Source organism: Micropterus salmoides, unplaced genomic scaffold, assembly GCF_014851395.1.
Source record: "Micropterus salmoides isolate LMB-PRFRI ecotype aquatic unplaced genomic scaffold, ASM1485139v1 Ms_hic_scaffold_16, whole genome shotgun sequence".
NCBI classification, from domain to species: Eukaryota; Metazoa; Chordata; class Actinopteri; order Centrarchiformes; family Centrarchidae; genus Micropterus; species Micropterus salmoides.
The window spans coordinates 21,473,251-21,495,956 of NW_024040707.1; positions in this window are offsets into that span (position 1 = coordinate 21,473,251).

Sequence of the window (22,706 nt, forward strand, 5' to 3'; positions counted from 1 at the left end):
ATGAGATTATTGTTACTCATGCATTAATGTAAAAGCAGCATTTTATTGCTGTAGTTGGAGCTCATTTTGAACTATTTTGTATCGGACTGCAACAAATAATTATTTTCATTATGAATTCATCTGCCAATTATTTTCTCCATTAATTGATTGATTGTTTGTAAAAAAAACAAACAACAGTCCAAACCTCAACAGTTTTTCTGCCAACTGTCTGTTGGGTAGTTAAAAAAATATATTTTATAAACTCTTAGCTCATAGCTGTTATTCAAATGTAGTCAAGTAAAAATTACAATATTTCCCTTGGATGTTGTGGACTAGAAGTAGAAAGTGGCATGAAAAGATAAAATTTAAGTAAAGTACATGTACCTACCTCAAATGGACTTAGTTACTGTCCACCACTGCTGACACTTAAGGTTGCACAATAAAAACACTATCAGTGTCGTAATTATGTTCTTACCAAGACAAAACAACACTTTCACTGCTCATATTCATCATGTGTTTTACAGTTATTCAATCCTATTTTGAAATTATGCCCCTTTTTCTTGAAACTCTAAAAACAAATCCACAACTTCTCACCCAAGACCCCAAACAACCTATTTTCAGGTCAAAATGAAGCTCTCCACTAAAAACCATTCAATGTTGCTGAAAAACCAAACTTTGCCCTCAGACATGACACACAAGCCCTCAAAAACACACACACTACAACACAGTCTTACACATTGGTGAGATAAATTCAAAACACTACAAAAACTGATTATTAGTAATGTCACGTGTGGCCTCAAACCTTTTCACATGATGAACACAAAAGAAATAATGTAAACATGTCCTGCCTTTGGTCTGGGACAGGCCAGAGATTCTCATCCTCCACCTCCTTCTCCTCCTATACTGTTCCTCTTCCTTCATGTCTTCCTCCTCTTCCTCCTTCTCCTCTCTGGTGTCCTCTACCTCTTCCTTCACATTTCTCTGCATCCATTGTTCCAAAACTGAATGAAGTGACTCCGGCCCTTTTATCTATTGAAGTTTCTGATTGGTGTGTTATCAATTTTGACTGTGTTTCCACCTGGGTAGCTGTGTACTAATTGAGCCAAAGCTGTGCTGACTTGAGTGAACAGTATTGAATGTCAGTGGTTTCTGAATGACCACATGGTGCAGGCAATGAGAAATGAAGGGATTTGTGTGTAGAGTTTAGGAAAATGGGTGGGCTTTTTGAAAAATTTTATTTCAAAAAGCCTGCTTATAGAGTTCAAGCAATTGGGAAAAACTGTAATAAGTCAGGTTTAACTGTGGTGTTTATTTTCACACTGCTTGTCTAGATTTTTTTTTTTACTCTTTGCCATGAATATCAAGGACAGGCAACTCGAATGGTTCCTTTAAAGTTAGCATCACTTTCGACAAGACAGGTTTTTAGGGACGAGATAGGCAGACACTCCATTCAGGTTAATGTGCAATTAAACTATGGCTCTTTCCAAGTGAAGACAAAATATGCTTGCCATTTTGAAAGGACGAAGATGTTTACACACTTATGAAAAGAGTGTTTCTTTCATTCCCTTCAAACTAAAAATGTAAAGGGTACAGAAGCTTTCATAAGATGTCTACACCGTCCTCATAAATCAGCTTTGAAGGCTTAGGGTTATTGTTCCCAGGACTTCAGCAGTTTTACACACTGTCTTTTCTTTTGTCCTTATCCATACATGTACTGGTCAGTAAAATAATCATCACCTTTATCAGTTGTCACTGTTCTCAAACTGAACAGTAGCTTCTGTCTCTGCTTGTTGTGCCTTCTTCTGCCTGCTCTAGATGAAATCTGACTCCTGTCCTTAAGAGCATGAAAAACAACACTGTCTCCATAAGTCATGATAATTATAGTCTGCACAATTACATTTTGTTTCCTTAAGGGACAGCACGCAGCTTTGCATGTATCTGATGTAAGAGGAGTCTGGCTGAGCTCCCTATGCTGTGAGACTGGACTGTCTATCTGATTCTGTCCCCCGATCCTGATAAGGTGGTGCCAGTGCATGCAGTCTTCTCTGCTGTGTCAAGGTGAGCCAGCCAAAAACACAATATGTCAGCATTTGTGGGTTAAGCCTTCAGGTTAAAGCAACAGATTCATGAACCACTTTTCTATTAGTAAAAAAAATAGTTCCAATGAAAACTGTTCACAATGCTGTCGTGGATTATTCTGAAGAAGTAGGGACAGTGGTAGAAGAAGGATCCTTTCTGTTACTTAAAAAGTCTAAATCTTACCAAAGTAAAAGTAGAAAGGTATTCTCACCAAATGTAGCTATAATTTAAACTACTTGCAAAACCTTTGGTAAGTATTTATGGCTGTAAATAAAAGTAGAACACAAACAGTACACGTATAAAATAGCAGGAAATTGAATTACTTAAGGATAGTACATGCGTTTCAAAATTTGAATTGAGCAAACCATAAAAACATTTTTATGTGACCGTAAAGGTGGTCATCTTTCAACCCATTAGCAGCCATGCACTGTCTCTGTAATGTCTTTTTAGATTGTAATGAGAACAACAAAGTGATCTACTGGAGATGCAATACCACTCATAACCCCTGGGTGGGTGTCTCCACTTGAAGATCTCACGAGTCTAATTATGCATCTTTTTTTCAAAGATCTTAACACAAATCCACAACTTCTCACCCAATTCCCCAAATATGCTATTTTCAGGTCAAAATGAAGCTCTCCACTCAAAACCATTCAATCTTGCTGAAAAAACAGGCTTTGCCCTCAGATATGACATGCAAGACAAAAACTGAATACTACAAAAACTGGTTATTACTTATGTTGCTTGTGATTCTCCCCCTCAAAAATCTTTTCACATGATGAACACAAAAGAAATAACAAATGTAAACATTTGCACATTTTTATTCCTTAGTGTGCTGTACAACACAACACACCAAACAACAAATTATTCTGCCCCAGCGTCCTGCCTTTGGTCTGGGACAGGCCAGAGATTCTCGTTCTCCACCTCGTTCTCCACCTCCTCCTCCTCCTCCGTTTACCTCCTCCACCTTTTTCTTCACCTCCTTCTCCCTCCTCCTGCTCTTCATCTTCCTCCTATCCCATCTCCTCCTCCAACTCCTACTGTTCCTCTTGCTTCACCTCTTATTCCGCTTCAAACTGCTCGTCCTTGTCCTCCTACTCCTTCTCCTCTCTGGTGTCCTCTACCTCTTCCTTCACAATTCTCTGCATCCATTGTTCCTAAACTAAATGAATTGACTCTGGCCCTTTTATCCATTGAAGGTTCTGATTGGTGTGTTATCAATTATGACTCCTTTCTGCTTGGGTAGCTGTGGGCTAATTGAGCTCACCCTGTGCTGACTTGAGTGAACAATATTGCATGTTAGTGCTTTCTGAATGACCCCATCGTGCCGACAATGAGAAATGAAGGGATTTCTGTGTAGAGTTTTGAAATGGGTGGGCTTTTTGAAAAATGGAGTTGTGGTTTTGAAATTTTAGTTCAAAAGCCTGCTTATAGTGTTTAAGCAATTGAGAAAAACTGTAATCTTCCTCCAACCTATTACTCAAGTCAAATAAGTTCTCTAATGAAACATGATTACAGCTGAACAGAAATAACTTCCTAACCTTAGATTTGGTTCAGCATTACTGTCATTATACAGTATGAATGTTTAAGTCAAAATGGTCAATTCGGATATATATATTGATGAAAATCTGATCCTTTTTTGTGAAATGTGTCTTTTTAGTGTCTCTTAGATGTTGCAATGTAGTGTAACTAAATGTATTCTGTCTGGCTTTGATTTGATTGACAGCTATCCCCCCAAACTCTTAAACAAGGAGAATCCAGTGGCTTATTATACAGGGTGCAGTGAGCAATGAGGAGTAATTTTACCCCCAGGAGTGAAGAGGCCATGCAATTTACATGTCCAACCTCATTGCCTATAGCAAGATCAGTAGCCAATGGGATCTTGCTTTTTAAGATCTAATATATGTTGTAATTCTGATCTACTTTCACACACTATATGACATATCTGTCACTTGCAAGGGTGCCGATGTGTTTGCATATACAGGTACACTCAGAACACATACAAGGTTATAGTCTTTTCATAATTTGCTGCTGTTTCTAAATATTTTATGTTATTCTCACCACACCAAACCTTAGAAACACATCGGTTCTGCACCTACCCCTCCGTTTCAATCCCCCCCCCCTTGTCCTTGGGAATTCAATCCTGGAATAATGTTGCTGGAAACCTTTCCGCTATGTATTCATGTAACAAGACTTGGCTAGTGGGTGTTATTGTCTGTCCTTGAAATGATGTAGATGCTATCAGTTTCTTCAGTTTGAGGGCTGTGAATGTTGAATGTGTGAATGAGGTGGCAAAAAATATGGTTCACCATGACTGTAAGTAAAAGACTGAGCAGGTATCTGACGACTGGGCTTGTGGAAAATATTGAGAGTTTAAAATATTTAAAATAATATAAATTTAACATTTCCAAGACCTCCTGGTGCCTTTTCTATTAGCCTATCAACACAGACAGACTGGCAGATGGAAGATGGAGATGAACAATAGCAAACTGATATGCTTGCATAATGGTACCAAATAAAAGGGAAATATTGCTGACAAGAAGTAAAATGATTACGTGTCAGCAATTATTAATAGTTGACTGCACTTTTTTTGCATGACTGGCTCTCTTAAATTCAATATCTACCTTTTGTGTGACACCTTGAAGATCTAACAGCAAATATTAAAGCAAACCATACTTTTGAGGATATGAGAAAAAGGCTACACATATAATTTAAGAGATTTTTAATGAATGTAAAACATCAGTTTTCTTCTTCAAAAAGGGACATAGTGTTTTGGAAACATAATTGTTTGTGTAGGATTCCCCTGCAGTTGGAACACAAATTGTTCAGGCCAAAGTCACATGACAAAGATGATAAATGAGCATAATTTCCCTCCTCCTGCTCATATTGTTTCCAGATTGACCCAAAACAAGTCTCTATGCCACCCCTTGACCTCAAGGCCCGTCCCCCCTGATCTCCATAGTCAATTATGTATTGCATTGTGCATTAACCTGCCATTGACCTCTGTGTGCTAAACCCAATTGCCTTATTATCTCCACCATAATGTTCTGCTCTTAGTTATCTTCTCAGGCCTGAATCAGATTTTGTGTCCCACTTTACCCTCAGGCATCAAAAAATGTCTCAAATGACTGCTAGGCACTATGGAGGGATGTGAGGATGGGGGGGGGGGGGGGGGGGGGGGGTTGTCTCATTTAAATAATCAAAAATGGGATCTGAGGTAGAAGCTGCATCAGTAAAAAAAAAATTCTGCTGCTGGAAAGCATCATTTTAGGTTGGAGTGTAAGACGTTATTTTCCATTAGAGATAGTGGATTTTTAATTAAAGTTTTGCCCTATAGAACAGTTCCTTCTGACACCTGACACTTGCAATGTCTCCAGTTATCACTTACTGGCTCAAACATTTATTACTTTTGTTATTATGACCAATAAGCTTGACCGATGCTCTCACAAATGTGTCTACTTATCCCACTAATACCGAGAATAATGACAATCCTGTGATAATGTTTTGAAGTCAAAATAATGCTAATATCTCTAATGATGAAGCATGCTTAGAAATCCCTCACCATCATCCCATTGTCTCCCGTGGCGGCGGAGCCGCTCCGCGGCCCCATGGGAAATATGTAATGTATTCAGCCAGGCCTTGGGAGTAAAATGAAAACAAATGTGGTGTAATAAAGGAGAGAAGATGAAGCGATTTTGTGATGATGCTCTCCACCGGCCTTATAAATCAAAATAAAAGTGGAGCAGGTCATATGTGCCCCCACCCTCACTGGATACTCACACACACATATACCGAATATGTATGAATATATATATATATATATATATATATATATATATATATATATATATATATATATATATATATATATATATACACACACACAGCATGCATACATATTCTAAAAAAAGTAAAAGAAGAAAACCTGTATATCATCCATTTGTAGCAAACATAACATAACATATTTATATATATATTAGCCCTTCTTTTGCATTGTATAATTGCAAAAAAAAAGTTTATTCTCTATACATCAATCAAAATAGCCTAGTTTTAATCAAATTTCTCACTGACATCTTGGACTTCATACTTTCTAGTGTCACGAAGTATAATGAAGCATTGTCTGCTTGTGAGCCTTCATGACGGTTGTTATGAGTGGGTCAGACACAAAGTGCTGTTTGTGAGAGTGTACATTTCTGTTTTATTTAGCTTTTTAGAGACCTAAAAAAAAATCTAGCAATTCACAAGAAAAAGCAAAGATTACAAGAAATTAATTTAATTTTCTGCAGTGTTAAGGTTAGCATCGCTCTTGCCTCCCAGTTGGAAACCACTAATGCTGTAATTTAACAGGTTTGGAACTGACGGCAGTGGTAGTACTGCCGTCCACCTGTAGGAGCTGCTGTGGTGTCAGTGTACTCACTGCATGAAGCTAATGGTCCCAAACAGAGAGACGGGAGGCTTGCTGGTGGTACAGTAGTGGAAGCACTCATTATACAGAAAATCCCCCAAAATTAAAATGGAAAACAAAAATCTCACAAACAGCTGGTTATCTTGGCCCAGATTTAAAGCAGGCAACTGAAGACTGAAATATTTATTGACGGGAAATTGGGATTGAATAGTCACCCTCACATATGTAGTGTGTGAGTTATTAAGGTCAATAACAAGAGGTGAGTTTTTTTTTTCTTCTTTCTTTAAGATAGCTCTACATTAGCATGGTGAAATACACCAGAGTCTCATTCAGTCCCTTTCAAACCTGGAAACTTTGAAGACGGATTTGAGACTTTTTCTGACAAGGTGGCTGCTTATTAGACAGATAAAGAATAGTAAACAGAGAGTACAATAAATAATTGATGCCTAATAAGTTGAGAGGGAGTGCACCAGGGCTCCTTTTTTTTATTTTCAGGCCAAGAATAGAGAAAGCCTCCTGAGTTGTTTATTTCCTCCATCCTTTCTTTCTTTTCATGTCCTTCTCATTTTACGACCCATGAGTCAACACAGCACACGTAAATGATATTTTGACACAGAGAGCCATGAATAATGCATTTGAATTTACTTTTATGCCAGAGTTAGACCCTTCTCCTCTCGGCCCCCCTCCCTTTCTCCCCTCCTCTCAGTCCCCACCCCCCTCCCTCTTTACCCCACCCTCCTCCTCTTTTTTCCTCTTCCTCTCTTCACTATTCATCCTCATCAGAGCTCAACCTCATTTCTCCTCTCCTTGCCCCTCCCTCCTTTTCTCCTCTTCTTCCTGCTCTCTCTTCCTCCTGCACCTCCATCAGACGGCAGAGAGGAAACGGCACAGGATCAGACTCGAGCTTTTCAGAACTGAAGATCTACTGTAGCAGCGTTTATTATCCAGGTCTTGCTCAGGTGGCTGCTCACACATTTTTCTAATCATGAGATAGCAAATGACACAGACACTGGTGAGATATTTCTGCAAAATATGAGTGCAAAGATTGGCTTACTGGCCTAGTTATTTATTTACTATAGGGCAATGATCTGAAATATGGTAAATAAAAAAACCTGTAAGGGAAGTCTGGTTTAATCTTGAGTTAAAGGACAAGATGTTGAGAGTGACGTTTCATTTTCTTTAAAAGTAATTAACCATTTCAAAAACAGGGAAGCCTTTAACATATGTCGCTTTGCACTACCTAATGAAAGCTTTTAAGGTCAGCGAGGCCCTGATGAAGCCAACGGTGCGCATTGATTCAGTGTCTAAATTAATCATCTATAACTTGATCTGTCAGGCTAAACTCATCAGCAGCCTGCATACTGCATGATCAGCAGCAATCATTCTTCCCTGGCACATCGTTCATGTTTAGGCCTGGACCACAAACTGCCGTGTTTTAAAAGTAAATGAAAAAGATTTATTCTGCTTCTAAATAGCTCGCTTGTCCAGGGTGCTCTTACCGCCTCATCATCATCTCTGTTTCTGCTCCTCCACCTACACATCATCAGTATCATCGTCATCTTAAGGTCAGTGTTTTCCAAGCTAGGATCCATGTTACCTTCCTTGGTCATCTATTGTGCTCCAGAAGGTCCTTATAACTTAATGTTATTGTTTTCTCTTTCGCTTTCCAGGAGTTCCTACAACTAAACAATCATGCCACCACCCCACTGACAGTGTTTACTGTACCTATCACAATCTGTCATTGTATTTCATCCCTTTGTCATTTGTTTTGTTTATCCACGCAGTCAACTCACATGATGTTACATCTTTGCCGTTTTCTATTGCATTTTTCTCCCTGTAAACTCCTACTGTCTTTTTGGCCAGGACTTAAAAAAAACAACTCAGAAACTATCCAGGTAAAAAAAAAAGGTTAAATTTAAAGGACAGATAAAGTGATACAATATCAACACTTAATACCGTAAAATCTCAGCAGAAGCTTCTTCAGATAAAATCTTATCATTCAGGAGCCTGTGCCTGAATGTATATCAATGTGGAAGTCTCTGACATTAAAAAGTTTGGGAATCCCTGATGCAGACCATAATCCAGATGGTGATACTGGTCGCCGGCTGCGGCCTGTAATCTACTTACTTTTACACTTTTGAGTAATACAGTCCTCATCCCTCTGGTGTGAAATCTCTCTGCTGAGACGTGGCTTCGAAGGAAACAGGGATGAATAATCTGCATCACCCTCATCGTCCCAGAGTGGTTCTTCATTCATAATGTAACGCCCCCCCATTACATCTGATGAAAGCCACTGACCTGAAACTACAGGGGGAATGAGCTCCTTCAAGTCCGTTGTCAACATTGTCTCTACATGTCACCAGCAAACATCAATAAATGAGTCCATTGTCAACACCGGGACCTGATGTCGTTTCTGTTCGTCCACATGGGAATATGAGACTGACCAGCTTTCCACACAGATGTCTCATATTTGAATGAAACACTGTCGCCTCAAATATGATGCACATTTAAAATAAAGGGATCCGTAGAGTATAATTAGATGTTTGACAAGATACACAATTATTGAACTCTGGGATGTACTCAGATGTTTTAATGATCCAGTGAAATTCGACCACATTAGGGGCTGTTTTATAATTAAAAGGACATCAAAGAGTGCTGTTTTTCATATCATCATGCGTCGTATACAGTACAGCATGCACACTTCCATGCTGTTTTGGAAAGCCAAATGTATTAAATGCATTTCTCTAACGCTCTTTTTTCCCCTTGCTATGACCTAGAAACTGCATTTTCCCAATGGTATTTGAAAAGTGCAAAGACACACAATACGCAGTTACATTTATTATTACATTTATTTAAATTGTGGTGAGTGCATGTGTGTGTGTGTGTGTGTGTGTGTGTGTGTGTGTGTGTGTGTGTGTGGGTGTGTGTGTGTGTGTGTGTGTGTCTAAGACTGAGGACACATTAATGGTATGTTCTGGCCGTACATTATCCTCTTTTATAGGCATCCTTTTGTTCTACTGTACGATTGGGTTGTGAGGAACAATGGAAAAAGCTTAGCCCACAATAACAAGTAAACAGTAAATTAGTGCATCATCCTTTTCTCACAATGCACTGCACTGTACTGAAAACACAAGGAAAAGCTCTGTTTAAATGGAGTTATTAAATAAACCTAAAAAAGTTTTTTATTGGCTGGAACCTGCTAAAATGATGTTCTCAGCCAACACAAGTTTGATGCTCTCCCTTTTCTTTCTTGTAAAACATGACCAGTTTTCACATTAAATATATAGGCTGTTTAATCGCAGCTAAATGCATTAGTCACCGTGTTGGCCTGAGGCAAGGACTGTGTTTGCAGCGCATCATTTGCTATGATATCTAAAGCTACCATATCCCTGTAAGCTAGTTCCACCGAGTGTATTTCTTTTTTGCAGTTAAGAGCTCATTTAACAGACTTTCTAGTTTCTTCTACATAGTTAGTCATATCAAGCTTTTCAGAGATAAGCAATTCTCAGAGCACAGTTTAAGCCCCCCCCCCCCCAACAAAAACTTAAAAAGTGGAACAAAAAGAGGACGCTAGAAACCTTATCAACACTGTACCCATCCTGGATCGGCATGAAAATCAGGGTATATTGAGAACCTCTGTGTGACTTCAACGCACCACATGAGTCATCTGGGATTATGAGTCATATTCTACCTCAGTACAACAAGAACCTCAGCTTTACCACACACGTACAGACAGGAAAACTTTTCCCAAACTGAAGTTACCTGCGGCTGTCAACTATACTGAAACTGGGACAATGGGTTTTTTTATGCAGCGCAGCCCAATTGTTCAACAGATGTGATTGCATCAAATGTAAACTGACTTTAGGGGGGGGGGGTAAACAATCTCCATGGCACTGAGGAAATGGTGACTAATATGAAGCCTTTGACCTTTCAAACTTTGCATTGCTTTTAAAATGTCGTTATGTATCTTTTGCACTGCATTTAAAGCAGCCATGCTAGGTCTGGTTTCAAGATAGAGTGAGAGTGACAGAGAGGGAGAATAGCTTGAATGGAGCAAGTCTATATTGTTGCATTCATAATCACAAATGCATAAACACTCAAATGTAAACATGTAAGAACAAAGACTTTTCTGAGACTGAGGCTTAATTAAGTAAGTAAATTAACTAGACTCCATCTGAAGTTGTAAACTCTCTTTGAAATGGATGCATCTGTGCCATTATAGGGAAATAATTGTGGCCACTTTCATCCACCATGCAATTAGTCTTCTGTGAAGTCGTCAGTCAGATATGGACAAGAGCAGACAGAACCTTTGTCACTTTAATCATTCCTCTATTTTTGTTATGTTTTTTTTCCACACTGGAGAGGAATGAGTTCCCTACAGTTAGATGTCAACAACTTCACGTGTCTCAGGCCTGTTTCACATCATTACTGTTCTTCTTTGAGTTGAAACGGTGACACTGCCAACCTGTGCTGTCTGCTTGAGACAGAGGTTTCATTTCAACACAAGATGTTTTAAGTGTGAAATTATACCACTATTAACATGTACAGAGTGTGCTTCTGGCCTAAAATATCTTGTTGCAGTAAGCAGAATTAGAATTAATGATTGTGTGCAGAAAATGTAATTGTAGTTAAATGTATGAGTCAGACTGTTACCTGAAAATAGTTTGATCTGTAAAATGATATAATCTATGATTTTACAATACAGAGCATTTTGGAGAGGGTTTTAGAGAAACACACACTCCTTGACATGCGTCTCATTTTCTGCAGTCACATAGAAAATCATAAAGATGCTCGGATTTACAGTGAATACTCTGAAGTATTTTGAAGTAAAATTGTTATTCATTGACACTGTGGTTGTTTGGTTACATAGGCTGAATGACAGATCTAGCTGAAATGCGCTATAATAATATAATGCACTGTGTTTAACGGCCCGTGTTGTTGTTCCACACGCCAGTTTTTGGTTTCATACATTTGTTTTGTTTTCTGTTGTGTGACTGACGGTGTCTCATGTAGTGGAGTTACATATCACATGACTTTGTGCTGAATCTGTTCCATAAAAGCTTCTCTAATCAAACCTGCACATTCCCATAATAGTAATAGAATATATTAACCCCTTAACGTCGACTATCGCAAATTTGCATCACACCTCTTCCTTTCAGACTGCAGCTGAGATAGCGTATGTATTCCCCCAATGCTTGTTTGCCCATATTCAATACGTACCTGGGAACCTTTTGCAAGCACTGGTTTCTCGTTTTTTAAATTTTTTTTGTAAATAAAGTCAGGCATCAAGGGGTTAAAACATCTCTAAGAGGAGCTTGGAATAAATAAAATTTTCGTAAAGGAGTATTTTTACATATATGTCATAAAGCTGCCTTTCCTTACTGAAAGTCAAACATCTGAATACATCCTTGATCACTTCCTGACTTTTCACTCTTTACAGCACTAATCACAGATAAAAGTGACTTATTGTCTTGTTGGGGAGCTGTGCACACAGTCACTCTCCGTGGAGCTGCAGTGAAGTCTAGTGAACCAAAGCTCCCCCCCTCCGCCCTCCCCCAGCACCTCCCAATAAAACTGATTTGCTCTGGCATGTATTGTTTTGGAAAATAAATCAGTCAACTCTTTCCACTTCATGCACTCATGACATCATTTGTTTCCCCTCTTAACTCAATTATTGTCACTTAGTTCATCTGTATGGCAACAATGACCTGTAGCTACAGTATACAGGGCCCTTCCCACTCTCTGAAGCATGACAGAAAGGACTAGGAAACGGTTACGCCTTGAGCCTGTAAGTTTGTCAAAGTTAAATACAAGAGAGCATATTATCCGCCTTATTTTTCTGTCACCCAATCCTCTTTTTCCCGCCTCGAAAATAAGCTTCAAGGTAATTGTGTCATAAGGCACAGGAAAAAATGGTAATCCATTAAATTGTATTCCGTGTTCTCTGTTGCTTTTGTAGTACAGAGCGACACCACAGGATTTTGGAAAGGTGAATTATGAATAATTGCCTTTGATCCAAAAAGCCTGACGAGTAATAACGCTTAATGCTATAGCTGATCAATGAAACTGAGGCTCCATGTCCTTTATGTTCGATGAGACAGTTTGTCAGAAGGTACCAGCTTGTTTATTATCATATTCACAAATAGAAATTGTGATTTACACCGGGCTACGTTGCCTCTAAGTTGTTACGTTTACTTTTGCTTGCTTTACTTTAGTTTAACCTTTAACCTTTGCTGCCTGACATGTCCATCAGTAGCTGAAACATTAAGTTACAGCTAGCTTGGATGCAAAAGTCATCCTAGTGAATAATTTAGTGTTAAACATGAGAGGGGCCAGATGTTATTGAACACACACATTCGACAAGGTCTTTGTTGTATCAATTAGTTGATTAGAGGTATCATCTACTCTCCTGTTTTTAAATGGATTCATATAACAGGGGAAGTGGAGAGCAAGCGAAAGGGGACATTTTCAATTACATGTCAGCATATCTGACTGACCGTCAGCCACCATTTGATCAGGCTTTTACTTTAATTGCTTGCATTTCATCAAGTACAATCATTTATGGTGGAATTTAATCAGTGGGGATTCAGCAACAAACTGTGTGGAGACAAACAGACAATTAAAGTATGAGAGGTTTTACATTCATCATTGGGGTTAGTTTAACTAAAATTAGCAAAAAGTTGGTGTTTAATTAGGTTCACAACACTAATAATTCCACATTTTTAGGTTTTGTACAAGAAGGTCAAAGCCATCAGCTCAGTAAGTGGACAAACAGTTGTGTAATAAACACTTAGAAATACTCAGTGATAAAATATTTTGTTATTATTAACAATGAAAATTTGGAAATGAGCAACATGCCATTTATTATATATATATATTCTAAAAGGGTTTGAATAACACTTGTAATCCTTTCAGAGAACTGAAACCCTTTGTTTTAAAAACTATTTCTGCCACACAAAATACTTTCTTCCTACACAAAATCTCTAGGATGCCTGCTGTAGAGGACAACAGACACAAAGAAGACAGAGAGGGAGCGTGAGTGAATATCAGGAAAGACAAATGAAGGGAGATACAGATACAGATGAAATATTGAGTAATACACTAGTAGAGAAAGAAGTATTTTTTAGATTTTTTACTTATTTACAATAACACAGTATAAAAATATGCCATTAGTCCTCCATAGGAAATTAAAATTTTTGTAGAAGCACATTTTTGTAGTTTTACCTGCAAAATGTCATTAAAGTATCAAAAGTCAAAGTTACTTGTTATGCAAAATGGCACTATTCCGAACATTATATTTATTATATGCATTATTTGACAAATTTCAATGATGTGTTTACTTCTAAACAACATGTAATTCTTTTAATACTTTTAAGAAATTAATATATTGATAGTTTAATGTAGTGAAGTAGAAGTTTAAAGTAGCATGAAATGGAAATAAGTAAAAGTACATCAAAATTGTACTTAAGTTCTGTACAGTAAATTTACGTTCCACTCCTGTAAGACACGGAAAAGAAGCCCTGAGCCGAGCCTTATGATGAGTCTTCATCCTCCTAAATATTTAGCAAGCACCTGATTCTCAGCTGATAGTCCAGACCTGGCCATATTAGGTCAGGAACATCACAAGACCTGATCCTCCACCACCTGCCAGAAGGACACACATCAATAGCTCGTCTGTTTCTCCGTCAGATTCTCTGGTTCATCTTCAAAGTGGGAATAATTTTTGAAGAGATCCAGATTATCCCTGCAAGAAGATATGTCACTTGTGGATTTGTAAAAATCTTTAGGTTGCTGATCAAACACATTTTAAGCCAAAATATGAGTACAGATAATAACTGTTATGGAGAATTTCTGTCTATCAGCAAAGCAGGAAAAAGCACGAAGACTTAATTGTTTGCACACAACAAAGCTTGCTTGGTTTTGCACATATTTAAAGGTTTGGGTCACTCAAATTACGTAAAAGCATATTTTCTCACTTACCCCTATTTAGCCATGCAGATAGTTTTGGTTTAAGGCTTTGAAATAGTCTCTATAAACACTGTTGAGAGTGTGTTCTGTGGAATATCTAACTCTTGCTGGATAGGCATATTGCTGTTGAATTTTTAAAATGTAATATATTCAGTGTTTTTGAACACCATAAACAAAATCCCATTCACCTCCACTGTACTGGGATGGAGACGAAAATCTCAGAGACTGATATTTAAAAACGTGGGCAAATTAAACCAAAGTGATCCGTGTGGCTCAATTCAATAGCACTAGTGGTATCTGACAAGATGAACCAACCTTTTGATCGATGGACCCGTTCCAAACAGCTTTATTTTTAGAAATGCCAGTGGTTCTAAGGATGGCAATATCGGTGTGTCAGTCGGTCCACCACTTTGGTCCAAATGGGAACCCTAACTATTGGATAACTTGCCATGAAATTGTATTCATAGTCCAACCCTGACTTTTCCTCTAGCGCCACCATGAGGTTGACATTTGGGATTGTGAGAAAAGTGTCTCTATTGTTCCGACAGAAAACTATTGTTCCGACATTCGTGTCCTCTTCAGTTATAATGGTGAACACTGTAATTTGTCTGTGATTATACCTGCAAAACAATTGACAATTCCATCATACTTTGTGTTTTGTGCTAATTAGCAAATGTAAGCATGCTAATGCGCTAAACTAAGATGGTGAACATGGTCGGTGTCGTACCTGCTTGTGTCACTTGTTGTTGTTAGTATTTAGCTCAAAGCTTACCTGAAACTTAGCTGTATTACACCAAATCAGGTAGCAATTAGCACAGGTTTGTGTCGGGGTGGCTATGTTTATATATGCTTTAGAATGTAACTGCTGTGAAACAATAATAAAATTATGTTTTGTTTCTCTGATATACCGGCTTTCTTGCTATCAGTGCTCCCTCACTTTCAATCACCACTCTCTTTCTCTCTCTCTTTCTCTCTCTCTCTCTCTCTCTCTCTCTCTCTCTCAAACAAATGGACACAACTCAAAAGAAGCTTCTTGGTATTGTTGCCAGCATAGACTGCAACATGAGCGTCAAAGCTTGGTACACAAAATAAACCAAGCAAGGATGCAAGCAATATTTCAGGCTGACTGTGGTGGAGCAGTTTGACTGCTCTGATCATTGGCTTATGCGATTGACGTGACATCAGGTAGTGTTTTCCAAAAGTTGATTCTGTTTCAACTTTTCGCTGCAGGGCCGAATTTTTTTTTAGCATCCCCTGCGATCCCCACTGTCATACCCTAAACGCACTATCCCCATTCAAATGAATGGGAGGACTGTTGTTTTCACTGCAATGCCTGGTTTGTACAGCAGTGCAGAGCTGCTAACATGATTGGAGACTCATTGTCTTGGTTTAATTGTGATCAAATCAATTACAGTCCTAAGCGACTCTCAGCTGACTTTCAGATAAATGTCTCCATCGCCACAAAATCCACTAGCAGATGTTGGTTTCACCATCAGAACCACGCAGGATTTGTTCACTCTGAGACAACACTGTGCTTTTCTCACCCTGTATCATCTCAGTGCTAATCCATTCAGATTGCGCTGAAACACCTCAAATAAACAGAAATAAAAGACAAAACTGCAGGAGACAGGCATAAAAAAAGCCTTCACTTTGACTGCCTTCTCTGAAATTGTTTCTCAGTAAGAAATAGGGAAAACCATGAGGCAGTTTCATTCATCCTATATGCACAACGCCGCACGTGGGTGTTCACCTAACAGATGGACATCCTGATCTAAATTATAATCAGGTTATCCAGTGAGAAGAGGGACAGCTCATCATTGATGGGCATGTCATTTGCATAAAAATACACACTGCTGTGAAAACCCCCATTGCCTGTGACATATGCCTTCAGTTTACTTTATCTAGGAATGCACAGAGCCAAAATCACAGGGTGACAAGACAACAAGCAAAGAAAATGATTCATGAGCATTGTAAACTTGCAGCTCACTCCTCTTGTGCCATTTGTTTTTTCATAAATACCGCAGCTCTGAGTGCTGTTAATACTTTGTGTATCAGTTTGTTCTTGTTTATCAGACAGTGTTCAGTAGCAGCCTCTGGGGCTTGTCTACAGTCAAACAGGCGTTCTCCTCTCTTTCTCTGTTTTCTGTCAGTTGTTATAGAAAACAAGGGCGAGGGATGTCGGCAACAGGAGTGTGTTGTCTGTTGATGGTGGTCTCTCCTGGCACATGTATGAGCTGTCACTTTTCCTCTCAATCACACAATCTCGAGTGTCAAAACACAGAGGCAGAAATGATCTAAAATTGACCACAATCTTAATAAATTCCAGTTTGTGACTATTATTTAGATTCTGAAAGAAATGACAAAATTGATGCCGGAACTGATTAGTTAATTATTAACATGTAATTAATTAAACACATGAATCAAAATTTAACTGTTACATTAGAGAAAAAAAAAAAAACATTTTGGCTGTGTTTATTTTCTCAGTTTCCTGTGCTTACTCTTTTGTATCGTAATGGCAATATTCTCACAATGTTCCCCACCATCTGTGGGAATGTGATACCTTTCTATAGCTGAGTGAAAGAGGGGTGGGGGGAGGAAGTGGTGTTCTCTAATCCCAGAATCCCTCACATCGAATCATGCAAATTTGGTGCACTTTGAAGCGAATCCAGCTCCTACCATATGCAGAGTGAAAACAACAATCTATTATGCATGCATTGCACCAAGCTTATGGTAATGTTATTTCACTGCTATTCCTATAAAGTCAAATTTGCAGATGCACAACATATCTAAAGTTTCTTTTAAAATAATATTTGTCTCATTGTGGTGTGTATTTGTGAGTAACAAGCAAAGCGTTTTGAGGTAGCTGCTGAGATCTGTTTGTGTCTCCCTACGGAAGTGATGCTTGAAAATTGTATGGGTGATATTTTCTTCTTCCAATCTGTGTTGGAGAGGTTGTATTTTTCCTGTATTCTCTCTGAGTATGTTCTCATGATTCAAGTTCTGCTCTTCAAAGACAACAACACAATTGAAAACTTCCTGCAAAACAATGCTGTTTGTTTTCCATCGTGCTTGTGACTCCCGAGCAGCGAGGAGCTTAGTGTTCATGATGTCTTTGTCATGGTATTCATCAGTAACAGACCATGTTATCCCGTCAGAACCGCATGAGGAAGTTAGAGATCGGCATGCACCACAAAAAAAAAAACTTTTAATGACCAGGTATGTGTTTAAGCTCTCCGGCTGCTCATCACAACAAATTGTTGGGCACTTTCGCATTATATTTCACAAGCCAAAAAGCTGTCAGCGTGCTTTGTTGCTCTCGTCTATGGGTGGATTAAGAACACAACATCAATGATATTTCCATTTGTTCAATGGATAATTAGGGCCCACGACATGCCAAGAATCATTTTCCATCTTGGCTCATCCTAATTTGGGGGAGGAATCATGCAAAGTGTAATTGGCAAGACAAGATGTGACTGGTGTCTCCCAAGCGGATCCATGCTTTGTTACAACATGCAGATTTTAATGAAGAGGCCGACGGCTCGCTTGATTATGTTGTGTTGTAATATAAAATTGTATGCATAAGCCTTCCAACACCGTGCAAGTAAACTAAATTAAAACTTAAGTCATTACCTGATGTTTTTGTCTATCTATCCATCTATCTTTCTATCTATCTATCTACATATTTGCTTACTTTCTGTATTCCTGTATCTTCAGGGCTGAAGTTGTTTCACCTTTATCTCCCCCACTGAGCAGATCTGAAAGACGAAACTTCACTGAAAGCAACAGCATCAGGTTTGAGACAGTCTGGGTCAGTGTGGGTGGTGTTGAAGAAGGGATGGTATTACACTGAAAGGACACACACAGTCATATGCAGACGAGCACACTTTGCGGTGTACCTGTGACAGTACTGTTATGAAAGATGACAGTGTGTCAGCCAGTTTCTTGCTGATTATGAAACCTATTTCACACAGTGAGGCACTGTTTTTCTGCGGTGTTGCATGTGCCCAATCCACGTATATACACAAGCTTACTTGCATACGTGGAGGGGTAGGTGTCACTCTCTCTGGATTCCTATCTGGTTAGCTGTGTTTCTTCCAATTAAATGCATTGGGAATCTTTTAAAATACCTTGTATCCCATTGACATCCAGTTTAAGATTTTTTTTTTCAATTAAGCACTGTCTGGCAGTCCCAGCTTGTCCCAACTTTTTATTCAAGCTATATGACGTTTACACTGAGAGAAATAATCAAACCCTAAACCAAATGTTTTTATGGATGCACCATTTCATCAAATGGAAATATTTTAACTGTGATGTGCATCATTTTATACACATTTCCTCAAAATTCAGCCTGACCTATTTGGCAACTTTAGAATCTCCACATGAGTTTATAATAATGCTCTCTTGTTTTAAACACTGTCTGCTGCACATTATTGAATGACTGAACCATCAGCAAGTCAGAGTAGATTACATGTTAGAGGTTTTTACGTGCACAACTATGGTCCATACATATACCACATATAAAACACAGACAAATACACAAACATCCATACAGTAAACACATTCACACTCACACGGCCAGTATGCACACAAAGCCTCATAGCATGAGCGTACACTTTATAAATCCACAGGATTTGGGGAATAAAACTGTTAACCTACTGTTGAGAGTGAGTGTGGCTCGGCAGGGGTGGCTGCATATCATGCAGGATGAGAGAAGGGACGTGGGGTGGCTTTATCACTCAAACTGGCCTCATGGAGCCCAGTGCTCTCTGCAAGCCAGACTGCAAGTTATTCTATGCCAGTGGAGCATTGATTTTCCACACTGTTAGCTCACATGATTCCCTCTTTCCTCAGAGGAAAATTGCCGGGATGAAAAAAAAAAGGACTCCCTGTGATCGATTGGTCCACTGCGCTACTGAATTCAGGTTACAAGCTGAGGGAGATGAGGAGAGAGGGAGAGCAGGGAGGTAGGGTGAGTGAGGATGAAGACAGTGCACAGCGGGGCGTTTGCATTTTGGTCTCACTGAGGTAGATATGGACTTGTAAAACTTGGGCTGTGGGGGAATAGGCGCAGTTGTAAAGCGAAAGCAATACAACAGTGCACAGGTACTTGTTTTACACCCTTTTTACATTTACCATTATTTAAACCATTTACAACTTTTATACATAATAATCAACATATTTCAAAATGCTTTGTCACAGTCCTTGCAGAGGCATCGAACAAGACCAGAATTATGCAAGCTACCAGTTAAGACCTATTGACCGTGGAGAGTAATTAATTTGCTCTCTTTTAAATGTATCAATCTTTCCCAAAATTAGTTTACACTTGACTTTGGCTTATGAATTCATGTGGACTGGGGCTCACATAAAGATCCTAAAATATCTGTGAAATATATGTGTGAGTCTGTAATCAAAGGCACTCATTGTTTTTGGCCATACACTTTTCCTTATGTAACAGCATTCTATAGGCAATGTTTCACACATTAAACTGTAATTATAATTATAATAACAGTAATTATACAAAAATACTGGATACAAAGCCAACAAAGCCAGTAAGTAACATAACACAATCATGTTCCTTCCTTAACAAAAAACTTGGCAACAAAGAAATAGTGTGGAGACAGTATGAAAATAGCCCATGCCATCAACAGCCAGTCACTTAGCCATTTACTATTAATAAATAATGCTCCGTCTTCCTCTCAGCCATGGCTTCTACTAGTTTTAAATGGTATACATTTTCATTAATGTCAGTGGGTTCTTCTTTATTATGCCATCCTGCATGTTAGGTGAGCATCTCTCTCAGCCTCTTAAGACCATTATGTTAGCAGTGATGCATATGAACTCATTTTCACATGATGGATGGGAAGAATGGGGAGAGGCACAATGGTCCATCCAATGGCTCATCTATGAGTGGGAAAACAGCTTCCTGTGTGTTTTACCATGAAACACCAGGTATTGCATACATGTATATACTGTACGTTAGATAGATTTTTAGCCGTACTAGTGACATGACGCCGTGGATGGCAATGTCACTTTGACGGTCGGTTAGTCCACCACTTTAGTGCAGACTGAAATATCGCAATTGTTGCATGGATTGTAGTGGAATTTTGTACTTCAGTGAAATATATTGACAACTTGTGGATGGACAGGCTGTGGTACAAACATTCATGCTCCCTTGATGAATTGTAATAGCTTTGGAAATCCCTTTCCTTTAACGCCAGGTCATGGGTCAGTGTGGTCCATTACAGAGAACAGTAAATTATGAGAATTGTTATTTACACAAGAATTGTAGTAGGCAAACATGATCTTGTTTTGTTTTGTTTGTTTTTGTTTTGTTTTTTCATTTTTGTCATGATTATTGATGAGTTTTCTATGGATGTCAAATATAATTTGTGATGTGTTTTTTTCACAGGATTATTGTAAATACATCATGAACTCCAAATAGTATCTACTGTAGCTAATGGGGATCTAAATAAAAAAAATGTGTCCAATATTGCAATAAAATGACATTCCAGCCACAGTTGCTATTTGTTTGTGTGCTAATTAGCAAATATGAGCGTGCTAACACGCTAAACTAAGATGGTCAGTCTCACAGAGCTGCTAGCATGGCTGTATACTGTCTTTAGATTTTGTTTTTAAAAGATTGAAGTGCAGTTATACTAACCAAAACATATAACACCTATAACGTCACCATGACTTAAAGGGTCTGTTCTTCATGCTCGTAGTTTCGTTTGGAGGTGTTCAAGTGATCAGTAGTTTACACATCTAGTTTTGGTTTTAAGATATAAAATATTTGTTTCTATGATTTCTGTCTCCACACCATGTGGAGGTGCATTAAATTTGCTTGTGTTGCTACTTTCTATATAAGAAATAATCCCTGTTAAAAAGTTCAACAGATTTTTGCGATTACAGGGACATTGATTCTGTAAAATTGATTTTTTTTATTTTTGAATGCTGTGAACACCACAGACAAAATTTGCTCCAACTCCATTGCTACTGTGGAGGTGGCATAGGTCTCAGAAACAGACATCTCCAAAACAAATAAAACCACAACTATCATCATGGTTAGATAGCACTGTAGGACAAATAAGTTTAACTTTTTCAGAAGCAACTTGATTTTTTAAATTTATTATTTGTTTGGGCTTTTTGCCTTTTTGTAATTGACAGAACAGCTGAAGAGAAAAACAGGCTGTGTGGGAAAAAGAGAGGGGATGACATGCAGCAAAGGGCAACAGGCTGGGCGCAAACCCTAGGTCACCGCAGTTGCTAACCAGCCCCCAAAGCAACATGGACAGCACCAGTTATTTTGAAAATGATGCATGGACAGGGGCCCTGAAGGACTTTTTTCATACACTGGAGTCTTGAGTAGCCCAACAGGTAGACATTAGCACTGCTCCAACAAGTGAAACCCATATCTGAAGTGTACACTTTCATCTTTTAGGGTATGACACTGCCGACATTTACATGTGTAGAGATGATCTTTATTTATGGATGAACCAGGCATTGTTCTCCGCTCGGGGTCTTGTCTGGGTTAAGAGACTTCCATGAACATTTGATGTTGTTTGATTGATTCCCTGTTGCCATGAAATCAAATCACACTACTTCTGTCAATGATGAGGATATTTGACTGAGCAGGAGGTCATAATGATTGCAGTTACGATATGAAATATTGCTTTTATTTTGTTAGTGTCAGAAATTACACATTGTTGTGTGGCGGTCACAAGTTAAAGGCTCATTCTGTACTTTTTTGACATTATAAATTGCAGTTCTATTTACATATACAGGTGAATCTCAAAAAATGTTGTCATGGAAATCGCGGAAAAGATCATTTTCTTCTGTAATTCAATTCAAAAAGTGAAACTTTGATGATTACGGTTTACAGCTCATGGAAATCAAAATTCCAGTATCTCAAAACTATTAGAATTTTAGAATAAAGAATTTATAATAACTATGTAATCAGCTAATTAACTCAAAACATCTGTAAAGATTTCCTGAGCCTTTAATCTCTCAGGTTCTCTGGTTCTGGTGCTAACAATAAACTTTCCCACAATATTCAAATTTTTTTAGATGTGCTTGTGTTATATCACACAAGTTTGACTTGTATGTAAAATGCAATTTTTTGTTTGTTTTTCCACAGATTGTTGAAAATGTAGTTTAATCAAAGTTTTACAAGGATCACTGAAGACCTTGAAGAGCACCAGAAAACTTTAATAAGTTAGGTTTGATTGTTGTTTATTATATTATTATATTATTGGTAGTAGTCTGTGTGTAACACCGAGTT